This window comes from Apis dorsata, unplaced genomic scaffold (genome assembly GCF_000469605.1).
Source record: "Apis dorsata unplaced genomic scaffold, Apis dorsata 1.3 scaffold_162, whole genome shotgun sequence".
NCBI classification, from domain to species: Eukaryota; Metazoa; Arthropoda; class Insecta; order Hymenoptera; family Apidae; genus Apis; species Apis dorsata.
This window is the reverse complement of record NW_006263451.1, coordinates 678257-686688: the sequence shown is the minus strand read 5'-3', so window position 1 is coordinate 686688 and position 8432 is coordinate 678257. Positions and strand designations below refer to the sequence as shown.

Below are 8432 nucleotides of genomic sequence, written 5' to 3'. Positions count from 1 at the left end.
AAAAAAAAAAAAAGATAAAAACTATACTTGAAGAAGAAAAAACGATGTATTTATTATTTGATGAAATTACTTTATTATCTTTACTCTTCTCGAGTGCCAATCAATGCGTAATTTAATTCTTTAACCTCGAATAATGTGGAAATCGTATTCCACATATTTTATTAATTTTCATAGCAATGCAATCTCGTATTGAATATTTTTATATCTAAATATTAAATGCAGATCCAAATTTTACAATAATTCGCTTATTTGTTATTGAATTTTTTTTTATTTATTAATGGATTAAATAATATAATATTTTTTTTATGTATATTACATTTCATAACTAAAAAGTATAACTCAAAACTATCAAAAATGAAGCTGCATTTGTCTTGTAAAATCTTCAATTTCATTCGCGATTTTATGAGAAAAATTGCTTGTTAATATAATTTACATATTACGTTAATATAAATTACGTATTACGTATTATCTAACATAACCTAATATCTTATATTATCCATTATTTAATGTTATAATCAAATCTGTTAACATTATAATCAAAATAATAGATTTCATATTTTTTCTTTTATAATTATCGAAAATATGAAAATGATTTTATCGAAATTAATATTTTATAAAGAAATATAATTACCTACTTATTTTTATGACATTATTTTAATCAATCATTTATATATAAAATAGATATTTATTATAGTTCTAGTCTTAAAGATTATATAAGATATTAGAAATTAGAGATAAAAATAAATATATATATAAATATCCATGTTAAAATCTAACCTGTGGCATCATGTCTCAATAACACATGTAATCACAGGACAAATAGCATACTATACGCTTTTTTCAACGGCTTAATACAATATACGAGAGATATTTAATCGAACGGATCTTCTTTATCCATCCTTCAGGTTGTCGTATTACATTTCTTGTAAGGTAGCGATCGTTATCACGACTTGATACCTCTCTCATGGCAAATTACACGGTTAAACACGGGTTGGCGACGAGAGGGGTAGCAATCGGCGCGCTTTTAAAGATTTCAATCTCATCGGTCGTAACGAGTTGTGACACGCTCCGTTGCCCTCTTCACACTCTCGCCAATCCTTTTGCTCGCGACGACAGCGCCAACGAGGGAAGGATAAGTCGTTGCTTTCGAAATCGTTCACTCGTGCGATCCTAACCTTAAAGGATAATGTTTCGACGGGCATTATGTGATATTTCGAGATTCTTGTATATACGAAAGTTTAAATTGCATGGTTTCGATGTGCATTGAAGTGAATTGATATAGAGTAAAATACTTTTTTTCTATAAAGGATTTTAGTAAGGATAATTAAGGTAATCCACGATTGAGTTCGAAGATTTTCTTCGGAATTAGAAATATGAATAATTTGTTTGACAAAATCTGCTTTTTATGAGAAACACATGAAGGATAAATGAAAATTTGATGAGAATTACTTTAAGAAAGATTAATTTAGATTTTAGATTGTAGATGTAGATGAATACAATATTGAGAAAATATGATTTGATATGAAATTATTGTAATTCTATATTAAGTAATTCAAAACTATCAAATGTTGTTACTATTTTTTTTTCCAGATTTTAATTAACTAAATAATACTATATAAAATAAATTAATATATGATTACAATATACAATAGAGACCAAAATAAATATAAAAATTGTAGTTTGTTCTTAAATTAGCAACAAGTGCATTAGACGAAGTGAAATAGAATCGATAGAATCAATAGAATCGATAAAATAGACTATCAAAAATATAATCGATTAGATTGACGAACAGAGATAGAATTGTCAATTTTAATTACTTATAAATAATAAATAAGTCTCAAATGACATTTTTATATTAACTTTTTTTTAATTTTTTTTTTCTTTACTTTTTTACTTTATCGATTACCATCTAAAATAAAAAAATTGCATTCAGCAATGTTTTAGAGAGCTTTTAAACGATTAAAAGCTTTTTCAGATTTTGTCATTCAATGTGATTGTAAAGGCGAATATATATAGATATTGTATCAGACAAGTCAAAAGACTTGCCAAATACAAAGTGTCCTTACCTAATATCTATTCTTATAATTCTAATTCTGAATAAATTCTTTTCTACCAGATATATATCAAGTCGAACTAAACATAACATTTCGCAGGTATGAAAAATCATACATTGTATTGCGTCACAGGCATCAGATTTACGTTTCCGCCATATTTTTCGTATTTATTTTTCGATGAAATCGTATCTTTCGAAATGAAATTTAAAACGGGAGTCTCATTGCAAAACTTTAAACTTACTCTTTTGACATTTATAACTAAACATTCTTTAATTCTTTATTTCAAATGCTATCTCGATAAATGCATTTAATTTTCTCCTTGTAAAAATAATTTCGTGAAAATAGCTACGAAAATTTTACATGGACAGATTATGAAAAATGTGATACTTGAAACGGATATTCCAATAAATAATAGTCATATAGAAACATTCGAATATTCATTTAAAATATATATATATAAATTAAAGGTATTTGAAATAAAATATTTAAATCAATAAGTAATTTCATACATTATAACCTTTAATGTACGTAAAAATTATATCTTTTTAAAAAATTAAATTTAGAACATAGTTTATTATATGCAACATATTTTTTTAAATTTAGAATAATCCTTCCATTTTAGTTTCAAAGGACGTATAACCTTCCCATAGAAAGGATCGCACGTCGACTGTTCCATTTCCGATTGGAAGCGCAAGAATGTGTTTTACACGGACGTTACTTTGCGGTAACGACACCGGTTTCTATAACTTATGGTCAACCTTGACTTTCTAAGCAATCTAAAAAGCGGTAACGATGCAGCATCCATGAGCTAACGGTCCGATGTCTGTAAAGAGTTTAACTGGTGGGACGCAATAATTCAGGTTCGTCTATGGTCAGTGTGGAGCCAGCTGAAAGGGCTAAGATATTTATGGGTTGCAGCTGATCTTGGTCCATGTAGAGCTTTTTCACAGTGAGAATAAAACTAGCCTCGATGTCATCCATGTCTTTTTTTCATTGATCTATACACTTAGTATTGTTAATATATTTTTTTTATAATTCTAATATTAGTTTATTTAAAGAAATCTAATAAGGAATCAAAAATTTTTTATTAATTATGATTCAAATCTGAAAAACTAATTCAAAGAAAAAGCCATAGTCACTAGAGCTAACTTTCCAAATCTCTGTTTATCTCAAAAATTGTCTCTGCAGCTTTATATCAACGCATGATCGCATATGAGCACAAAAACGTTCCAAGCCATTGATAATCCTTGGAAACTCGGTATTGTAGTATACGTCTTTCGGAAAAACCCTTTCACGGCCAAGAGAATTCTTTCACTATAAGCATAGGTATAATTCGAGAAAATCTTCTTTGTGGTTCACTATGTGAAACATACAGTAGTGAAACATACATAATGGTGTATATAAAGAGTGTTTCTCGAATCTAAGCCAAACATAAAATGGGAAAAAACAAATAAAAAATTCATGAAACAAAATTAGATTCAAAGGAATTGTATATTTATCAGAAAATGTGATTTTTATTTGCTATAGAAAAAATTTAAAATAGACAAGAGAATATACAAAACTCTATTTATTTTTTATCTTTCTAAATTTTTAAATAACTTTATTTAGTAAAATTTCCATCATTAATTTTCAGATAAACTACAACATCGAAGCATCGAGTTATGTGATAATGCCATTAGAAGGAAAAAAGAAACAAGAAACAAGTAACCCCTTTGAGTCGAAGAGGGTACATGCACCGATGGTTAGAGGAGAGAAAAGCGGTGTTTTGACGGGATACGAAACGATACTCTGGTTTCGTCTCTGTAGAAAGTTTTCTTTGACCGGATACCGTAGGTAACGCTAATGGAAGTTGGTGCAACATTCGAAGGTGGTAGCTCGTGAAACGCGATCAGGATTTAACCCTCCGCGATTCCCTCCCCGCCAGCTTTGCTATCCGTAATCCGCCTACGTCGAGTGGACACAGTGAGCGCACAATATCGAAGAAATCCCTCACTCGGTTCCCTTGTTACTCACGCCATATGTGGTCCAATTCGAACAGGCTCGTGGCAGTATTACTATTTTCGTCACGTGTCGTTACCTGACGCGAGATCGAGTTTCGCCGTTAGCTAACTTAGATTGTTTCTTTTTCTTCTCCTTTTTTCTCTCTTGTTTTGATTTGAAAATGTTACAAAACAATGTTTTCTAATTTGTCCTGAGCCGCGATCATTTCTTATAATATTTATAATTTTTGAGTAACTTTTCTTCTATCAATAGGAAATAATAATATAAATTAATAATAATATAAATAATATAAAATAGGGAATTTGAAAAAATTAATAGTAAGATACTAGATATTAAAAAAATCATTTTAGTATTTTTATAGAATATGAAAATGTAATTATATTGAAAGTTATTAAGTAATAACGACTTCTTAAAAATATTCTGCGATTGAATTAACAATTTGCTATGATGGAGATTGCATAAAAAGCACGTGTTTGTTTTTTTTTTGATCAAAAAAAGTCGATATGCAAAAAACTCGCGTATAAATTCAAATATTTATATAATTCTATTATCATGTTTATCATGTTTATATACGAAATATATTTAAAGTGATTCAACATCTAAAGGAAGAAGAGATAGCAACATTTCTGCAATCATTTATTGAATTTCCGTGTTATTGGTAAGATACGTGTCAAACGAAGCAAAGTTAACACAGATTTAAACTAGTTTGCTCGTTGACCAATACGTAATCCTCAGGGATTTGACACGTTCGAATCATGTGTTGGGGAAATAACCACCGGTCTGGCAAACGGAGAATCAACTTCCTGTGTTCTCGTCGCATGCGCTCGACCTGACCAGTCGTAACGTATTTAAATGAGATTGATGTATCGTTTCCTCTTAAACCACTGATTGAAAGAATGTGAAAAATTGTTTTCACGTTCAGTCATGCAAACATTCACAAACTCTTTTTTTTTTTTAAAATTCAATGAATTTTTTCGAAATCACATTACATATCAAACTATTAAAAATTGGATTTTTCAAACACGATCAGACATCTATAAAACATGATAAAATTTTCTAAATTATTATAGAATCGTTTTACACATATTTTACATGTATTTACATTACACCAAAAAAAAAAGCAATATCTATCAATATCAATCAATCTTTTCAAATATGATCCTATACAAAAAAAGAAAAAACAAAAAACAAATTAAATTTGTATTTATTATTACAGATATTCACAAAAACCAACGAAATAAAAATACCAATGATCATCCAAAGAAGCTCTAATTAGTAAGAGAGAAAAGTTACGAAATCTTTGCTCATTCATCTGCTTACAAGATACCAAACATTTTTCAACGGTACCCTGTAACACATGTTTGGTATTTCAACAAGGATCGCGGAACGAATACGTCATCAGATGACCAGATTTTGTGCAACAGAGATCCGGAATTCGGAATTTCAGAAGACGGACAAACGAATCCAGTTACAAGATTTCAAGTTAACGCGCATTTGATTTATTAGGGCATGGCAAAAACTCCACCCTTGACTCGTAACCCTTATTTGACTCACAAGTCTTAACTCAGGTCATCCTTAAAGGAAATCGTGTCTCGGTAGTACCACAGCCAATAACGAGAACCATTTGGAATGTCTATTGTTAAATCAGAAACGTTTCTTTCGCAACGAGCTTCTATTGCAGCTTCAGTTTTCGGAAAGGAAACCATCATTTTTAACCCAGCACGAAATATCCTGTGTCTTTTTGTACATATGGTGAAGGTATTGCATCAATAATAGATCAAGTTCTTGTTTCTAAGTTTGAGGAACCTGGTTTGATCTCGAGATACACAATGTTTCTTATTCTTTTAATAAGTAGTAAGTTGATTGTAAAATATTTTTGTTTCGACTTTATTGGAATGATAAAGCATACAGTATGATGAGTCTGATGAATTGATCTTTGTTCATTTTATTTTTGCTATTTTTTGATTGAGATTGAATGAGATGAATATAAGATAAGATTTGAAAAGAGATTATTTATTAATTCTGAATTTGGATGGATAATCTAATCTGTTTAAATTTTATTTTCAGTGATAAATATTTTGAATATTTGACTGGATGAATGAAGTAGAGATCTAGATTAGTGCAAAAAATATACTTGCCTATGGAAAATAAAAGTAAAACTAGTGAAATTGGCACAAATAAGAAACTTAGATCTTAAATCATGAGAAATTTATACTTCAAGCATTGAAAGAATCGAATCCATTTCTGGATTAAATATAGATATTTAAAAGAAAAATATAATAATGGGTGCAAAATCGTGAAACAGAAACCATAAATGCCATGCACCGCGATGTGTCGTGCGTGTAACCAGCATTTCAACATCTGCCATCAGACCACTAACAGGCTGACAGGCTGACCACGCATTTGCGCAACTGTCGCCTCGTCGCTTCTCGGCCTGATCGTTTATAAGCTGTCCAATGACCGATGATAATGATAATTTTCAGCTTCCAAAGAGGTGTCACCCAGATGTTACGCGCTATCAAAGCGCATTATCGACTGCGTTGGATAGAGGCAATTGCATATATAGAGCTCGAGTTTGTAAAGCTATGATCGCAGAACGTGTACCAATTGTAAAGCCATAATTGTATAAGATGAATTCGATTGAAAGATTGTTTTGGTTTCGCTTGCATTCATTTTTTTTTGGTATAATAATTCATCTTGTTTCTAAAAATGTTTATTTTGTGACGTGTAGAATACATTTGAGAATATTTCTTGAAGATTAATAGGATATCGTGAGATAACTAAGATTTATTGCAATTTTTCTGATATTGGTTAATTATTCAAATATTTTGACTTTGCAAACATTCGATTGAAAAATATCGAACAATTGCGTTTTTTGTCAAAGAATATTAATTTTCATTGAGACCAGTCAATTTGACTTTGTGACATTTTTAGGCTAGCTTATCGGTTCACTTGTTTAGCTTTCAAATGGTTAACAAGAGACCTATTGACATATAGAATTGTATTGGAAATGAAATTTCATATTTCTACTTAAAAATTAGAAACTGTTTTTATCGAACGATAGGGCATTGTCAGAGAAGTTATTAATTGCCATTTCTTTTTATCTTTGCACAGAATTCTTTTGCAAGAGCGGAGGGTGGCAAAGACAAATTTATCCGAGGAAAAGTTAGGCGTATGCGAGACACAAGTTCTCAAGGGGAGATAGCAGCTCGAGGATAGACGCAAAGCTGTCTAATGGTGTCACCTGAGATCATAATGGATGGCGGTCGAGAATAAAGACTTACTTATTCCATCGAAACGACGTGTTCTCGTGCATTTCTCTCAACTCTTGATGAAACAACAAATGGAAAAAAAAATGGTGATATTGTTTTTTCGATGTAATTTCACATTATAACTTAATGATCTCATAGTCTGTTGAACGAAATAAAAAAATATTGTAGATATCTATTGATATATTCTAATATTGATAATACAAACTATGAATTATTAATTTTCCGAATCGAGGAAGATTATTTAACGATCATTCAGTTCATTTTTGAATTTTTATTTATACTCGATTGCATGGAAGAAATTTTCATAGAAACTTTCATCCTTTCATTCGAATTTCTCTTACCTATGCTTTTTGTCGTTGCAAAACGATGCTACACCGTGAGACTCGAAGCTTGACTTATAATTTCCTGTCCTCCCTTTTTTTTTTTTACTACCACCAACCCCATGGTCAAAGGATCCGACTTTTCTCCACGCATCTTTGAGCTTTTCTTCCTTTCCCTCTTTTTTTCTTTTTTTTGTCTTTTTCGAACACTGTCGTCGAAGAAATTAGACCTGTCTCGTGTTTCAGCCATACGAACATCCGGTTCGTACGAGAAGTTACGCCTTCTTGACCTATGCCAGCCTTATAATCTCACATTCGTAGGAAACAACGCTTTAGCGAACTTGTTAACCGTATTACATTAACTGTATTACAAGTTCGTGCATTTATATGAAAAAGTTTTTCGTACATATTATTTTATAAACAATTTTATTTTACATTATTAAAAAAAAAAATTGTTCAAAACAGTACGATCAAAATTTAAAAGAGAGAGATAAAAATTTTTATTTCAAATTTTGTCCCATTATACGCGAATATTATTCAAATTCGTAATAATTACGAGCTACGTGACACAGCTCGAGATCGTTTTCGATTCCGATTTCCCTAGTCGGGAAAGAATCTCATTTTACGATATTATTTCCCGTTAAGACGATGATATTTCACGATGCTCCTGAATAGAAGTGGATCCTATCGTGAATGTAAAGATCGAGATCGTCCCCTACTTCTCGCAAATTCTCGCTCTAATCTGTGAGTGATTGTCCTCGGTTGACAAAAGCTAGAGAACCCGA

The 8432-nt window shown here is 30.7% G+C and overlaps 1 long non-coding RNA gene across 1 annotated transcript; it reads left to right on the top strand.

Annotated features, from left to right (window-relative positions):
- The first annotated feature begins 1848 nt into the window (after window positions 1-1848).
- On the top strand, window positions 1849-3501 carry LOC116185335. Its single transcript, XR_004150171.1, has 2 exons — window positions 1849-2578; window positions 2677-3501. It is a non-coding gene; the product is annotated as an uncharacterized LOC116185335 (long non-coding RNA).
- The last annotated feature ends 4931 nt before the right edge of the window (window positions 3502-8432 follow it).